Consider the following 16,660-nt stretch of genomic DNA (forward strand, 5'->3'; position numbering starts at 1 on the left):
ACAATAAGTATTTTTAAAGAATGTTTAATTATGTTCTTCAAAATAAAAAGGAAAAACTGAATCACATGGTTTTATAAATTGTGGTTTGTCCTTCATTTAATAGCAAAAAACACCTGGAGATAATAGAAAAACTGATGACTTATTTTCAAAGCACACATAGCTGACTGCAGAAGGTAGCATTACTGGTGAAGGAACTTCACTGCTTACATTTTTCCATTACTTTTCTTCTTCAGAATTAGTACATTTTTCTCTGCAAGTGCAACTTTGGACAAGTTGCACTAAGACAGTTGGTCATTTTTTTTTGGCACAGAATTCATTCAATCGTATGGCAGTTTGAAATGCTTTTAACTCTCTTCCCTGATCTCAAAGCTGCCAAAAACAAAGCCTGCCAAACAAGTGAAATCTGAAAAGTAGGATGATGCTGACTGTATGTAGTGAAGTAAATTACTATGGTTTTCTGTATAGTGTTAATTATTTCAACCAATAATTAGAAGCAGGAGAATCAATTCCTTATATTTGCTCAGATCAGAATGACAGAATATGTTATACGTTTTTTACTCCAGTCCCTTGTAATTAAGAGAAGGAAGTTAAATGTCTACAGGCTTTTATTTTATTTTGATGAAAATTTGGAAAATGAGCCATCCTTTCAAATACTTTATATTGTCCTTTTATGTAAGTCCAACTGTAATTTATTATAATTTGCATCATTCAGGTCATATTTCACAATTTTAATTTGTTGATCTCTCTCCTTGAGTTTGACTTTTATGAAAGATGTCCCAATTTCTGGGCACTGGTCAGTCCCATAAATTTATAACTTGCTTTAACCTCAAAGAAAATATTCACATTGTCCAGTATTATGGTGGAGGGAGAAAATGAAAAGGATACTTGAAAGTAAAGTAATATTTATAAACTTAAAATTTATCAAAATGCTTTTGCACATTGAATGGCCTCCAGATGATATATATAAATAGGGAGTTCAAGCCTTCTGTAGAATAGAATAGAGGAAATCAATGAACAATTTCTTTAATTCTCTGGTCTAGTCAGGGAGGCCTATCTTTAACTGTCAGACTTATTGTCACTTGGTTGAAGGGTAGCAATAAGTTGAGGTATCATGTTGCTTTCCACCACTGTGTAAGTTATTGGAGAAGCTGCTTTAAAGAAATATTTACTGAATTCTTTCTAAAGAATGACAGCTTATTCCTACTAACTCCTGTCAGACAGAATACTGCCCCTTCATTCTGCAGTTTGTAACTCTCCAGGAGCTCATAATCATAAGAGAAAGCAAATGGAAATCATTCCTTCCTACTGAAGTGTAGAAGTTGCATTGCCATCAGTCATAGCTATGTGGCAAATGTTCCCAGAGAAGGAAGAATTAAACAGGGATGAGGAAGATTCTCAGCTAGATCATTTTGGAACTCTGATGACTGGATCATTTTCAAATTGCAAGGAAATTAACTTAAAATGATTTCCACTTATACTTTAAAGTGCATATCATGTGATCTTTAAAATCAACATATTTTTGTATGTTTTTGTTATTGTGAAAATGTTAGTATCTAATTTTATACTAGGTTTTTAATTATAAAAGCAATATATGAACATATCACCAAAAGCAAATAGTGCAAAAGAGTATAAAATTGGAAATCTATTATTCCATTCCTATGGTTACTAGTATCTCTTCCCGAAAATAATGGCATTATCAGGGTTTTAGGTTTGCTGGTTTTTTTTTTATTTTTCCTGAAACACGTTTCTATATATACAAACGTGTATATGTGCGTGTATGTAAAAAAATTTATACAAGCATATATAAACTTCTGTCTACTTTGTTTTTATTCTAGCTCTAAGAACAATTTATCTATGGGTATGTTCAGATGAATTTCTCTCCCTCCCTACATGCATGGACACGCCATGCTCAAATACATATATATATATAACAATGTAGATGTTTAATAAAAGTTTTCTAAAGGGTCTCAAATGGACATCATGATATGTACAAACTTTATTTAACTCAGTCTCTCATATTTTTCAGCTAGAGGGAGCATAACTCCCAATTTGAGATTCAGAATTTTTAAATTTTAGAATATGAAAATATTCTGATTTTAGAATTAGAAGTTTAGATTCTAGTTCACAAATATTTGATTCTGTAACTTGTTCAATATTCTTATACCTCTCTCTTCCCTTTACCTTTGTTTAATAAACTCCTGTTTCTAAGGACTAACCCAAATACTAATTCCTCAATGAATTCATCATTACATATATAATTTCTTTATTCTCTTGTGCTTTACACACCTACCATGTAATTTAGCACCTAATAATAATGGTATTATAGTTCCATTTTATTGGCTTTTGTATTCATCAGAGTACCTTGACTAGCCCAAAGATTAATAAGCATCCATTGATTGATCAGGGAAACTTAATCATAATTAAATCAGCAAATCCATTCAGCCAGTAGAGCCACATGTAACAACATAGCCAAGTAAATCCATTTCTAGAGGTGGTTTTCAGTCTGAAAATCACTGCTATGTTTTACTGCCTTTCTATTGCACATTTCTAAAGATGAGTAGGAGTGTCAGGTGCAATCTTTGAAGTAAATATAGAAGCAATTAGATTTTTTTATTCCTTGTCTTATCATATTTTTCTGATAAAGAATTCTGTGCAGTGGTATAACTCAATCGCCTTCCAGTGGATGGTGCTTCAGTTCAATTCACTCTTGAATCTGAGGCTTCTCCATAAGGTTAGTTGCAGTAACTGTGGTGTTCCTGAGGGAAGCACATCAGGATCCCTGCTTCTTCAGATGGTGCTGAGCACGCATAAGAAGAAAAAAGAACTGTATCAGCCCTGGAGTTTCAGCATCAGAGTGTGATTCCAGAAATACTTTGATACTATAAATCTGAAAAAAAATTAGGTCAAGTGGATTGAAAATGAAGCTCTACCTTGCTTATTTTTGATCACTATAGAATGAAGCTGTACACTGCTCTCTAAAGTCTGAAATTGAGTTCTTACAGGTGGATTTATTAGGAATTACTTAGATATAGGACAGAAGAAGAGGAGACCAAAGAGAGAAGAATGAAAGGAGAGGTCAAAAAGGGGTCATTATATTCTCTCCTCTACACTTCAGATACCTGTTATTTTTTACCTTGGTCTATATATGCAATGAAAAAATCTATATCAGTAATTCCAATAGTATGGTTATGTATTCTAGAAATTCAAGTGAATATTTCTTTAATCAACTTTAAAAAAAAAACTCGTAACATTGGTTTGCTAAAATTTTCCAAGCATTTCTGAAAGTTACAGTGAGAAGCTCACAGCATGCCACTTAAAGATGTTTTTCCTTAGAAAGCCTAAGACTGGGGGAGCCTGGGTGGCTCAGTTGGCTAAGCATCTGACTTTGGCTCAGGTCATGATCTCACTGTTTGTGAGTTCAAGTCCCACAACAGGCTCTGTGCTAACAGCTCAGAGCCTGGAGCCTGCTTCGGATTCTGTGTCTGCTTCTCTCTCTGTCCCTCTCCCACTTACACTCTGTCTCTAGCTCTGTCTCAAAAATAAATAAACAGTACAAAAAATTTAAAAAAGAAAGCCTATGACCGTGTATGTGTAGAATTTGAACAAAATTCGTCATATATTGCTGTTTGGCTGGTGCTGAAGCCATAGCAAATGCCATCAGTGCATCTTACACTGTGACATTGGCTTAAAAGATACTCCTTTTTCTTTCAAGTTTCCTCTATATAAGGCAATTCTTATTTTAATGCTGAATAGCTTAATCATCTAAGTTTTTTAAATAGGAAATCAATATCGTTCTCAGTAACACTTCTTTCTAATGTGATATATATGCGTGTTTTATAATATATATGCTAATAGTATCTATATCTACCTATATCATAGGTTTATTAGGAAGCTTAGATGAGTTAAATTTTAAACACTTTGAATAGTAATTGGCACATGGTAAAAGCTCGTACAGTGATTATAATGATATAATTTGAGATCAAATTTTTGAAATCAAATTATTTTAGTTGATTTGTAACACCTTTTTTTTTTTTTCAAGATTAAATTCTGTTCAACGGGAACCCTCTTGCGCTATTGGTGGGAATGCAAACTGGTGCGGTAGCTCTGGAAAAGAGTGTGGAGGTTCCTCAAAAAATTAAAAATAGAACTACCCTATGACCCAGCAATAGCACTACTAGGAATTTACCCAAGGGATACAGGAGTGCTGATGCATAGGGGCACATGTACCCCAATGTTTATAGCAGCACTTTCAACAATAGCCAAATTGTGGAAAGAGCCTAAGTGTCCATCAATTGATGAATGTATGAAGAAGATGTGGCTTATATATAGAATGGAATACTAGTTGGCAATGAGAAAGAATGAAATCTGGCCATTTGCAGCAATGTGGATGGGACTGGAAGGTATTATGCTAAGTGAAATGAGTCAGAGAAAGACAGATACCATATGTTTTCACTCATAGGTGGATTTTGAGAAACTTAACAGAAGACCATGGGGGAGGGAAAGGGGGAAAGAAAAGTTACAGAGAGGGAGGGAGGCAAACCATAAGAGACTCTTGGATACTGAGAACAAACTGAGGGTTGATGGGGTTGGGGGAGGGGAAAGTGGGTGATGGGCATTGATGGACACTTGTTGGGATGAGCACTGGGTGTTGTATGGAAACCAATCTGTTAATAAGTTATGTAAAAAAATTAAAATCTATTCTATTTAAATGTTTAAGAAGCCACAATAATAATGATCACTAGTTCATGATATAAGAATATGTTTAACCACCTTACATATATAGTGCAGGCCTACTGCTACTCCCCTCCCAATTTAGGGGATCACTATTTGTTATCAAGGTGGACATATTACTTATTTTCCATCAGAAGCCATTCCCCCGGTCTAGGTTTTGACAGGGTGGGAATTTCCAGGAATCTTTTTTTCCTAATCTAGAAGGTTATATTTCCAAGGTCATTGAGTTAGTTATTATGGAAGCTCTGCTTTGGTTATTATGATGATCAGAGTTCAAAGCAGAAATGGAATTGTATTTTCTTTGTGTTTGTGGATAGGAGGCAGTAGAAGAATGTCGATAAAGGACATACTATTTTTAGAATCTAATGGTAAAAGTAAAAGCTGTACCTTATAAGAAGTTCTGCCTACAGTAGGCACCTGCTTCCCAGCATGTAAGAACAATATTGCCTCTCAGCTCAAGTCCAAGTGGATTGTCAAAGCAGTTCTGGTATTCAGAAGACCTGATAGGAGCTGCACTACACATATAAGGATCCTGTCTAGCTCTCTTTTTCACATTTTTTGAACTCACAGCAGCTTAAACTTTAGAGTGACACTGTGACAGGAGACTGACTCAAATTCAGCAGGAATAAGCTTTGAAAACAGACCTTTTCTGTCAGTGTTTGATTCAGAAACAACATAGTGTGGGTCTGAAATGTCCTGTAAGTATGAAAGGGACTAAAAATTTAAAAGCAGCGAAAGGAATATTACCTGCATGAAACAGGGGCATTGACTGACACATGTCCTCTCCTGATAGAGATTGAGATTAAAATAACCTAGAAAAAAGCTTGGACTTAAAAGCAAGGGAATTTCAATTCACTTGAGCCTTAAAACCGAGGTAAGAAATGAGAAAGATCTTACATATCTACTTTCCTAGGCAGAACAGTAATCGATGGTATTGCTGTAGTTTTATGGTAGTTGTTGTTTGTTCTTTAGATTGTTTTTTGACTCCTTTAAAGACAAGAACCAGGTGACTACCTAAAACAGGGTTTCACAAACTGCAGTGTGCATCTGAATAGCACACAAAACCAGTGCTCCTCAGTGAAATTGTTCAAGTCACTGATAAATCCGAAAATGTAAAGTTTTACAAATGTAAAGTTTTACAAACTTTACACTTAAGTTTGCAATTAGTGTACATATCTGGTTGGAGAGTTATATAGGGTGTATTTCAGATGCTGTTCAACTCCCCTGGTGCAAGGTGTGTTCTGGACATGTGTGATAAGACTATGTATCTGTTTATGACAAATTTGAAATAACAGGGGGGAAAAAAACCCTGGTCTCTCCCTAAGGTAGGTTTAGAAGCATTGACCTGGATGGTATGAGAAACTTGCATACCTCAAACTACTATAATAGAGCATGAAGTGGCTGCATTACTTGCTTTCTTGCGTTCTTGTGTTAAGGCATTTTAGGCTCTTAAAACACAAGTTATTTATGGAAGGGGTCATAGTAGATGCTCCCTTGTGAAGTTTATATAACCCCTGCTTCAGGAACAGAGTATCTTTTTCCCCTGATGCTGGTAATGTTGACTGCTGATGGCTGGCAGCTGAGTATTCCCTCCTGATGTTTGTTCTGGGTGCAAAAGTGCTGCATCACCTAATAGCATGCCCCTTTTCCTGTGGCTGTCTAAATACAATGACTATTTTATGTGGGTGTATAACAAGCTGGCCCTTTTGCCTCAATTTGAAGCAACCCTTTGGGACCATCTCAGTGCCATACCTCCCCAAGGCATCAGCTGAGGCCTCTGTTGTGACCGCATCCCAGCCAAACCTTTTCCTTACCTCAGTCTTGTTGTCTTTACACCCCCACAGCTGTCGATCTCAATAGCACTTTCCAATGAATTTCCTGTATGCAGATTTACACCTCGGAACACTCTCTAGTGAAACCAGGCTTTGCCAAGAAGTATCACGATGATTTGTTGAGTGATATTTTCATTCATCAAGCTAGCCTTAATAGAGAATAAGGCCATAAGACAGGGGGAAAATGAGTCTGGAGAGTGACTTTGGGAGTATGGGGCTGTCTGATGGTCGCGCTGATCTGAGAACCCAGGTCACCTTTGGGCAGGAGTTGTGAGGGGCAGTAGCAGAAAGGCACGTGCCCTTAGATTGTATAGGAGGAGATACTAGGGATATACAGTTTCCTTTTTCATCACAGGGATAACGTTTCTTTTCTATGTCTTCACAAATTCAACTACAACTCAATTTTCCCGTCATAGAGCTCTGCTTGGGATTTCAGGGCTGGTAGTGGCTCAATACTGAACAGATATGAAATACAAAGCCCTAAGCTCTATTTTAATCACAGTACATTACCTAAGGAAGTGGAATTGGGCATGATAAAACTTTTTATTCAAAAGAGCTCAAAGACATCCTTTCATATTTAAAAAAATCTCCATAATTAATTGAGTTTTATCACATCGCTCTAACCTCACCTGAGATTTCTGAGTCATGAGGCTCCAGCTGCTCTACTAGTAAGCCATGCCACTAACCATGTCCAGAGGACTCTTTATGATTTATGTTATATGTAAATTATAATTTACATTATGATTTATTTCTGTTATTGCAAGGTGCTCTTTAGACAGGCAGCATCACCATCACCTGAGATCCTGTTAGAAATTCAGAATCTGAGGCCCTTTCCAGACTTACTGAATTGGAACCTGCACTTTAAAAAAGATCGCTGGGTAATTCTTATGCATACTGGTGTTTGAAAAACATTGCTCTATGTGACTGAAATCTTCTGGAGTTCTTAATATTTAAGCTCACATGGCTGTACCAAACAGCCCTGATATTAGAGGCAAGTTCTGCAATGCTGTCTTCATCATTTATTCCAACCTCTATCACAGTATTTACTTCATATAAGAAAGTTGGAGATGGAGTGAACTGAGGCCAGAATGATAACACACACACACACACACACACACACACACACACACACACACACACATTGCTCTTTCAAATCCAGAAACTTTAATAAGTGAAGAGAAAATAGCTACACACACCTAAAGGAAAATAGTTTATTAGGATACAGCCCAAACTCTAACATGATTTACAAGAAAAAACCCACATAAATGTACTTCTTTTTTCAGTCTTTTGCTGCCTCCCACCTCTGCTAAACACACACACACACACACACACACACACACACACACACGCACACACGCACACACGCGCATGCACACACACACATCTAAACTGCTAGGCTGATCTATTTTCAGTGTCATCCTGAACATTGCATGAATTGTCTCTTTCTGAAACATTCTTCGTTTCATATTCTTTTCACCTAGAAAATTTATACTTCAAATTTTATATAGATATCCTTTTTTCCCCCAGAAAGCCTTCTGTAACTCCAACAGAATCCTGTATTTCCCCCAAATTATTGCACAACATAGAGTCTGACCCATTAAGCTGAAACCTTGGTTTAGCACTGGACTCAGCCCAGTGCCTAAGCATGTACTGAATGAATAAACAAATAAATAACTTAATGTAAGTTATGTAAGTAAGTTTATTATTTTTATATTGCTAAATAACAAAATTACCACAAACATGGAAGCTTTAAACAAATATACTTACTATCTTATGGTTTTCATGGTTCAGGAGTATACACATGGCTTAGTGAGGTTCTCTGCAAGACTGCGGTCAAGGTGTTAGCCATTGCAGGGTTCCTATCTCGAGACTCGAGTGGGGCAGTCTGCTTCTAAGCTCTCTCAAGTTGTTTTCATTGCCTTGCAACTGTATGGTTTATGGCAGTTTGCTTCTTCTAAGCTAGGGAAAGATGGAGATAGAGATAGTGGCACAAAGATCGCAACACTCATTACATTTTTGCATCCATTTGGTTAGAAGCAAGCCATAGGTACTGGCCCACCATACAAGAATTACACAAAGATGTGGTTGTAAGATCATAAGGAGTCTGTTCACCACAAAAGGTATTGTTAAAATTTGTGCTTGGTTTTCCTGTCATTTTTTAAATTTATTTTTTGAATAAACTTTTCCAATATGAGATTAAAATTAGTGGCCTGTAAAATAATTGCAGAGAGATTTTCTCAATTCTATTTCCTTCTCTTTAAATCTCTGCAGTTGGGTTATATAACTCTGACTAAACCCAATCTTCTCTCTAGAGATGGTTCCCCTATTCCACGGGAAAACACTGCTTGCCTGCCAGATGGATATAACATATTTATCTTCCTGACTTGAGTCTTCAAATATGTTTTTCATTTCTGCTAACCTTAGTCAATAATCAAGTTGTTTGCCAAGATGAAAATTTAAGGCTGGTTGGCAGCATTATGTAATTCTCATACTCTTTTTTCACTTCTATAGTTTTATTTTTCTCCCATTCCTCTGATTGTTTCTAAAGAGCTGGTAACAAGCTATCAGGCACCTGTGTCTTTCAAAAGGGAAGAATTTCAAATTTTCCTATGCCAAAGGTGTACATTTTCCACATGTACCACTAAACATCTTCTGTATCTGTAGAAATAGTTTACATCATCTTGAGACCCACTTTAGTTTTAGTCCTTCAAAAAAATAAATCACACCTATTCATTTCTTTGGCAGAATGATTGATAATAAGATAAAGATAGCATGAATAATAGTTTTGATTATTATGTTTAAGGAAACAAATTCTTCACTTGCTAGTAATATGGTGGATGATTATTCAAACTGGTTGCATCTTTCCAGTGAGTGGACTTTTTCATATTCATGATACATGTATGTGCATGTATGTGCTTTAAATTTTTTCTTCCATTCCAATCTACAGTACTTCAAACCTTAATTCAAACCCTTCCTATTCAAACCATAAATTCTCAAATTATGGTTTGAATAAGATTTGTGGTTGTTATTGTCAAGGCGGTCACTACTAGCATGCCCCCAATTTTTAAAAGAACAAGAAATTACTGCCATTCCAACCCAAATTTTGAAAATAAATAAAATTTAAATATAAGAGAACATAATATGAAAAGTGGAAAATAGAAATATTAAACCTAAATGATTTATGCTAATGTTCTTTATGTAGAAAGATGAGAGCGTTATTTATTATAGACTTCATTAATACAAGTATACCTGTGAACGATTTGAGGGTAACCACTAAAACTTTAAATATAGTATCTACACAAGGAGTGGGGAAAAGGAAATAAAGAAAATTACTTTACTTCAGTGAAAATTATGAAATATAGAAGGAGATATGAATTAATGCAAATTAAAATTACAGGTAAGTGAAGACATAGAAATAAATGTACACATAAAAGTTGATTATTTTCATCTGGTAAAGAAACACTCTACAATTAGATTAGACAAATCCACCTAATTTTTATTTTCATTAGATACACTTAGACCTAATGACCCTAGAAAGGGTGAAACTTAAAACATAGAAAATTAATATGGTACCAATAAAATCCCATGCCACCACCTCTCCCCTCCCTACCATAAAGAATCTGGGACTAGCACTATTAATATCAGATAAAATAGCATTTAAAGATTCCTTGGTGAAATTAGTGATTTTAGGACTGAGGCAAGAAAGCCTTACAAGAAGGGCCTGGAGCATCTTGTAGTACCAGAAATTAAGGAAATGCTAAGAACAAGCAAAGAACACACAAAAAAGTCACAAGGTAGCAAAATAAATTAAGTGGTATTGGATTATTATCCAAATTATAAAATAAATATCTGTGGAGGCTGGCGACTTCTGTGCCATCCTCCACAGCCCTGGGAGCCTGGACTGAAGTACATCCTTTGGAGTCACAGAGATGAAGGCCGTGTGCATGCTGAAGGGCCAGTGCCCAGTGGAGGGCACCATCCACTTCATGCAGAATGAAAGTGGACCTGCTAGAGATCAGGAACCATTACAGGATTGACAGAAGGTGAACACGGATTCCACATCCATTAGTTTAGACACAGTACTCAAGGCTATACCAGTGTATGTCCTCACTTTAATTCTCTATCCAAAAACACAGTGGGCCAAAAGTTTAAGAGACCATGTTGGAGACCTGGACAGTGTGACTGCTGGCAAGGATGGCCAAAGTGTCTATGGAAGATTCTGTGATTGAAGTCTCAGAAGACCATTCCATCACTAGCCACACAATGGTGGGCCATGAGATATGAGATGCCTTGGGCAAAGGTGGAAATGAAGAAAGTATGCAAAAGGGAAACACTGGGAATCATTTAGCTTGTGGTATCATTGGGATCACCAGGTAAATATTCCCTAGGGTGTGATCTGCGTCCTAACAACTCATATTTTATCTTGCTAGTTTTAGAAATTTAACTTGATAAACACTGTAACCTTAAAAATAATAATATAACTATCTGTGAATGCTTACTGATATAAATGACTGACTAAATAAATGGGGGAAAAGAGACAAATATTCCATGCAGAAAATTCCCAATAATTTATGTAGATACTACACCCTGAAGGAGGGGGGGGGAGTATAAATCCCTATTCCTTAAGTGTTGGTTGCAAATAGTGACTTCCTTGCAAAGAGTACAGTATGGAAATGGGGAAAGAGTAACTTCACAGTAGAGAATTTTAGCAAACATTACCTCAGCAAAATGATCAAGGTCAATATCAACAAATTTTATTGATAGTGTGTACTCTTACTATTATGTGATGAGAATGATTCTTGGCTTCTGTGGTCTGCCTTCCCCAAACCCATAACTCCAGTCTTATCAGAAGAAGCATGTAAGACAAATTTCAGTATGGGAACATCCTACAATATACCTGACCCAAACTCCTCAAAACTGTCAAGGTCATCGAAATTATGAGGAAATCTGACAAACTCTCACTTCCGGGGAAGCCACTGTATTTCTAAGAATTGTTTGTAACTTTTATCTTTTTTTAAAATTAGCACACAGCTACCTAACAGGGTCATATATTCTGGTTAACTGTTATTCTCTGTATTAGGGTTTTCCACAGAGAGAACAAATAAAATTATATATAAATAGAAAGGGATTTATCATAGGAATTGACTAACATGATAAACAAGCTGGAAACCCAGGGGAGCCAATGGTAATTCCAGTCTGAGTCTGAAGGCCTGAGACCCAGGAGAACTGATGATACAGTTTTGGTCTAAAGGCCAGCAGTCTTGAGACCTAGAAAGAGAGACATTTCAGTTTGAATCTGAAGGCAGAAAGAAACAATGTCCTACTGTGAAGGCAGTTGGGCAGGAGGAATTCTCTTTTATTTGGGGAAAGGTCAGCTTTTATGTTCTGTTCAGGCTTTCAATTGATTGGATGGTGCCCACCTATATTAGGAAGGGCAATGTGTTTTTATTTAGTGTATTAGTTTAAATGTTAAACTCATCTAAAAACACCCTTACAGAAACACCCAGAATAGTGTTTGACCAAACATCTTGGCGCTCAGTGGCCCAGTCAAGTTGACACATAAAATTAATCACAATATCCTGATTTCTACAAAGCTTTATGTATGACACTCAGAGAGTACTGATTTTCAAAGAATTTAGTAATGTACAGTACATATCACTCATGATTGGCACATTATAAGACAATTCTTGATATTAAGTTCTCTCCCATTATACTGCATATATCTAGAAGTTCCACTGAAAGAAAATTCTCCATAAGTTTAGAACCCTGTAATAAGTTCAGACTGTTTTTCTTTATGACCTACTAGTATCTGACTTTCTTATAACTACCTATGTTAACCTGTGTTCCACTCAGATCCAACCCTAGACTGCCTATATTCTGGGATTGGTTTGGGCTGAATCAGTTATAAATACGAGTATCCCAGAAATGACTGCTTTTTAGTGTGTGCTGGTGATTTGTTATATTACAGGTGAATTTCCTTGCAATTATTCTTTAATTTTAATCTCTTTCTTGATTACACAACCACTTTTACCAGCTGTCTCTATCTGTTATCTCCTGGGTCCCAACTGCCACTGTGTCTATCCTATTTTCTTTTTTTTTTTTCCAATATATGAAGTTTATTGTCAAATTGGTTTCCACACAACACCCAGTGCTCATCCCAAAAGGTGCCCTCCTCAATACCTATCACCCACCCTCCCCTCCCTCCCACCCCCCCATCAACCCTCAGTTTGTTCTCAGTTTTTAAGAGTCTCTTTTGCTTTGGCTCTCTCCCACTCTAACCTCTTTTTTTTTTCCTTCCCCTCCCCCATGGGTTTCTGTTAAGTTTCTCAGGATCCACATAAGAGTGAACACATATGGTATCTGTCTTTCTCTGTATGGCTTATTTCACTTAGCATCACACTCTCCAGTTCCATCCACGTTGCTACAAAGGGCCATATTTCATTCTTTCTCATTGCCACGTAGTACTCCATTGTGTATATAAACCACAATTTCTTTATCCATTCATCAGTTGATGGACATTTAGGCTCTTTCCATAATTTGGCTATTGTTGAGAGTGCTGCTATAAACATTGGGGTACAAGTGCCCCTATGCATCAGTACTCCTGTATTCCTTGGGTAAATTCCTAGCAGTGCTACTGCTGGGGCATAGGGTAGGTCTATTTTTAATTTTTTGAGGAAACTCCACACTGTTTTCCAGAGTGGCTGCACCAATTTGCATTCCCACCAACAGTGCAAGAGGGTTGCTGTTTCTCCACATCCTCTCCAGCATCTATAGTCTCCTGATTTGTTCATTTTGGCCACTCTGACTGGCGTGAGGTGATATCTGAGTGTGGTTTTGATTTGTACTTCCCTGATGAGGAGCGACATTGAGCATCTTTTCATGTGCCTGTTGGCCATCCGGATGTCTTCTTTAGAGAAGTGTCTATTCATGTTTTCTGCCCATTTCTTCACTGGATTATTTGTTTTTCAGGTGTGGTGTTTGGTGAGCTCTTTATAGATTTTGGATACTAGCCCTTTGTCCGATATGTCCTTTGCAAATATCTTTTCCCATTCCGTCGGTTGCCTTTTAGTTTTGTTGGTTGTTTCCCTTGCTGTGCAGAAGCTTTTTATCTTCATAAGGTCCCAGTAGTTCATTTTTGCTTTTAATTCCCTTGCCATTGGGGATGTGTCAAGTAAGAGATTGCTATGGCTGAGGTCAGAGAGGTCTTTTCCTGCTTTCTCCTCTAGGGTTTTGATGGTTTCCTGTCTCACATTCAGGTCCTTTATCCATTTTGAGTTTGTTTTTGTGAGTGGTGTTAGAAAGTGGTCTAGTTTCATTCTTCTGCATGTTTCTGTCCAGTTGTCCCAGCACCATTTGTTAAAGAGACTGTCTTTTTTCCATTGGATATTCTTTCCTGCTTTGTCAAAGATTAGTTGGCCATATGTTTGTGGGTCTAGTTCTGGAGTTTCTATTCTATTCCATTGGTCTATGTGTCTGTTTTTGTGCCAATACCATGCTGTCTTGATGATTACAGCTTTGTACTAGAGGCTAAAGTCTGGGATTGTGATGCCTCCTGCTTTGGTCTTCTTCTTCAAAATTACGTTGGCTATTCGGGGCTTTTGTGGTTCCATACAAACTTTAGGATTGCTTGTTCTAGTTTCGAGAAGAATGCTGGTGCAATTTTGATTGGGATTGCATTGAATGTGTAGATAGCTTTGGGTAGTATTGACATTTTGACAATATTTATTCTTCCAATCCATGAGAATGGAATGTTTTTCCATTTCTTTATATCTTCTTCGGTTTCCTTCATAAGCTTTCTATAGTTTTCAGCATACAGATCTCTTACATCTTTGGTTAGATTTATCCCTGGGTATTTTATGCTTCTTGGTGCAATTGTGAATGGGAACAGTTTCTTTATTTGTCTTTCTGTTGCTTCATTATTAGTGTATAAGAATGCAACTGATTTCTGTACATCGATTTTGTATCCTGTGACTTTGCTAAATTCATGTATCAGTTGTAGCAGACTTCTGGTTGAGTCTATCGGATTTTCCATGTATAATACCATGTCATCTGCAAAAAGCGAAAGCTTGACTTCATCTTTGCCAATTTTGATGCCTTTGATTTCCTTTTGTTGTCTGATTGCTGATGCTAGCATTTCCAACACTATGTTAAACAACAGCGGTGAGAGTGGACATCCCTGTCGTGTTCCTGATCTCAGGGAAAAAGCTCTCAGGTTTTCCCCATTGAGGATGATGTTAGCTGTGGGCTTTTCATAAATGGCTTTTATGATCTTTAAGTATGTTCCTTCTATCCCGACTTTCTCAAGGGTTTTTATTAAGAAAGGTTGCTGAATTTTGTCAAAGGCCTTTTCTGCATCGATTGACAGGATCATATGGTTCTTATCTTTTCTTTTATTAATGTGATGTATCATGTTGATTGATTTGCGAATGTTGAACTAGCCCTGCCTCCCAGGAATGAATCCCACTTGATCATGGTGAATAATTCTTTGTATATGCTGTTGAATTCGATTTGCTAGTATCTTATTGAGAATTTTTGCATCCATATTCATCAGGGATATTGGCCTGTAGTTCTCTTTTTTTACTGGGTCTCTGTCTGGTTTAGGAATCAAAGTAATACTGGCTTCATAGAATGAATCTGGAAGTTTTCCTTCCCTTTCTATTTTTTGGAATAGCTTGAGAAGGATAGGTATTATCTCTGCATTAAACGTCTGGTAGAACTCCCCTGGGAAACCATCTGGTCCTGGACTCTTATTTGTTGGGAGATTTTTGATGACTGATTCAATTTCTTCGCTGGTTATGGGTCTGTTCAAGCTTTCTGTTTCTTCCTGATTGAGTTTTGGAAGCGTGTGGGTGTGTAGGAATTTGTCCATTTCTTCCAGGTTGTCAAGTTTGTTGGCATATAATTTTTCATAGTATTCCCTGATAATTGCTTGTCTCTCTGAGGGATTGGTTGTAATAATTCCATTTTCATTCATGATTTTATCTTGTTTGGGTCATCTCCCTTTTCTTTTTGAGAAGCCTGGCTAGAGGTTTATCAATTTTGTTTATTTTTTCAAAAAACCAACTCTTGGTTTCGTTGATCTGCTCTACAGTTTTTTTAGATTCTATATTGTTTATTTCTGCTCTGATCTTTATTATTTCTCTTCTTCTGCTGGGTTTAGGCTGTCTTTGCTGTTCTGCTTCTATTTCCTTTAGGTGTGCTGTTAGATTTTGTATTGGAGATTTTTCTTGTTTCTTTGAGATAGTCCTGGATTGCAATGTATTTTCCTCTGAGGACTGCCTTCGCTGCATCCCAAAGCAGCTTGGATTATTGTATTTTCATTTTCATTTGTTTCCATCTATTTTTTAATTTCTTCTCTAATTGTCTGGTTGACCCATTCATTCTTTAGTAGGGTGTTCTTTAACCTCCATGCTTTTGGAGGTTTTCCAGACTTGTTCCTGTGGTTGATTTCAAACTTCATAGCATTGTGGTCTGAAAGTATGCATGGTATGATTTCAATTCTTGTATACTTATGAAGGGCTGTTTTGTGACCCAGTATGTGATCTATCTTGGAGAATGTTCCATGTGCACTCAAGAAGAAAGTATATTCTGTTGCTTTGGGATACAGAGTTGTAAATATATCTGTCAAGTCCAACTGATCCAATGTATCATTCAGGGCCCTTGTTTCTTTATTGACCGTGTGTCTAGATGATCTATCCATTTCTGTAAGTGGAGTGTTAAAGTCCCCTGCAATTACCACATTCTTATCAATAAGGTTGCTTATGTTTGTGAGTAATTGCTTTATATATTTGTGGGCTCCTGTATTCGGCGCATAGACATTTATAATTGTTAGCTCTTCCTGATGGATAGACCCTGTGATTCTATATAATAGAATTATATATAATTATATAATGCCCTTCTTCACCTCTTGTTACAGCCTTTAATTTAAAGTCTAGTTTGTCTGATATAAGTATGGCTACTCCAGCTTTCTTTTGACTTCCAGTGGCATGATAAATAGTTCTCCATCCCCTCACTCTCAATTGGAAGGTGTCCTCAGGTCTAAAATGAGTCTCTTGTAGACAGCAAATAGATGGGTCTTGTTTTTTTATCCATTCTGA

The 16,660-nt window shown here is 36.8% G+C and overlaps 1 long non-coding RNA gene and 1 pseudogene across 1 annotated transcript in view; both read left to right on the forward strand.

The window, feature by feature from the left end:
• The window catches only part of LOC128314053 (uncharacterized), a 145,113-nt gene that overhangs the window by 16,205 nt on the left and 112,248 nt on the right, over positions 1–16,660 (forward strand). The gene's annotated exons all lie outside the window — the stretch shown is intronic.
• On the forward strand, positions 10,493–10,940 carry LOC113595317 (superoxide dismutase [Cu-Zn]-like; annotated as a pseudogene).

Source organism: Acinonyx jubatus, chromosome C1 (assembly GCF_027475565.1).
Source record: "Acinonyx jubatus isolate Ajub_Pintada_27869175 chromosome C1, VMU_Ajub_asm_v1.0, whole genome shotgun sequence".
In the NCBI taxonomy this organism is placed as follows: domain Eukaryota; kingdom Metazoa; phylum Chordata; class Mammalia; order Carnivora; family Felidae; genus Acinonyx; species Acinonyx jubatus.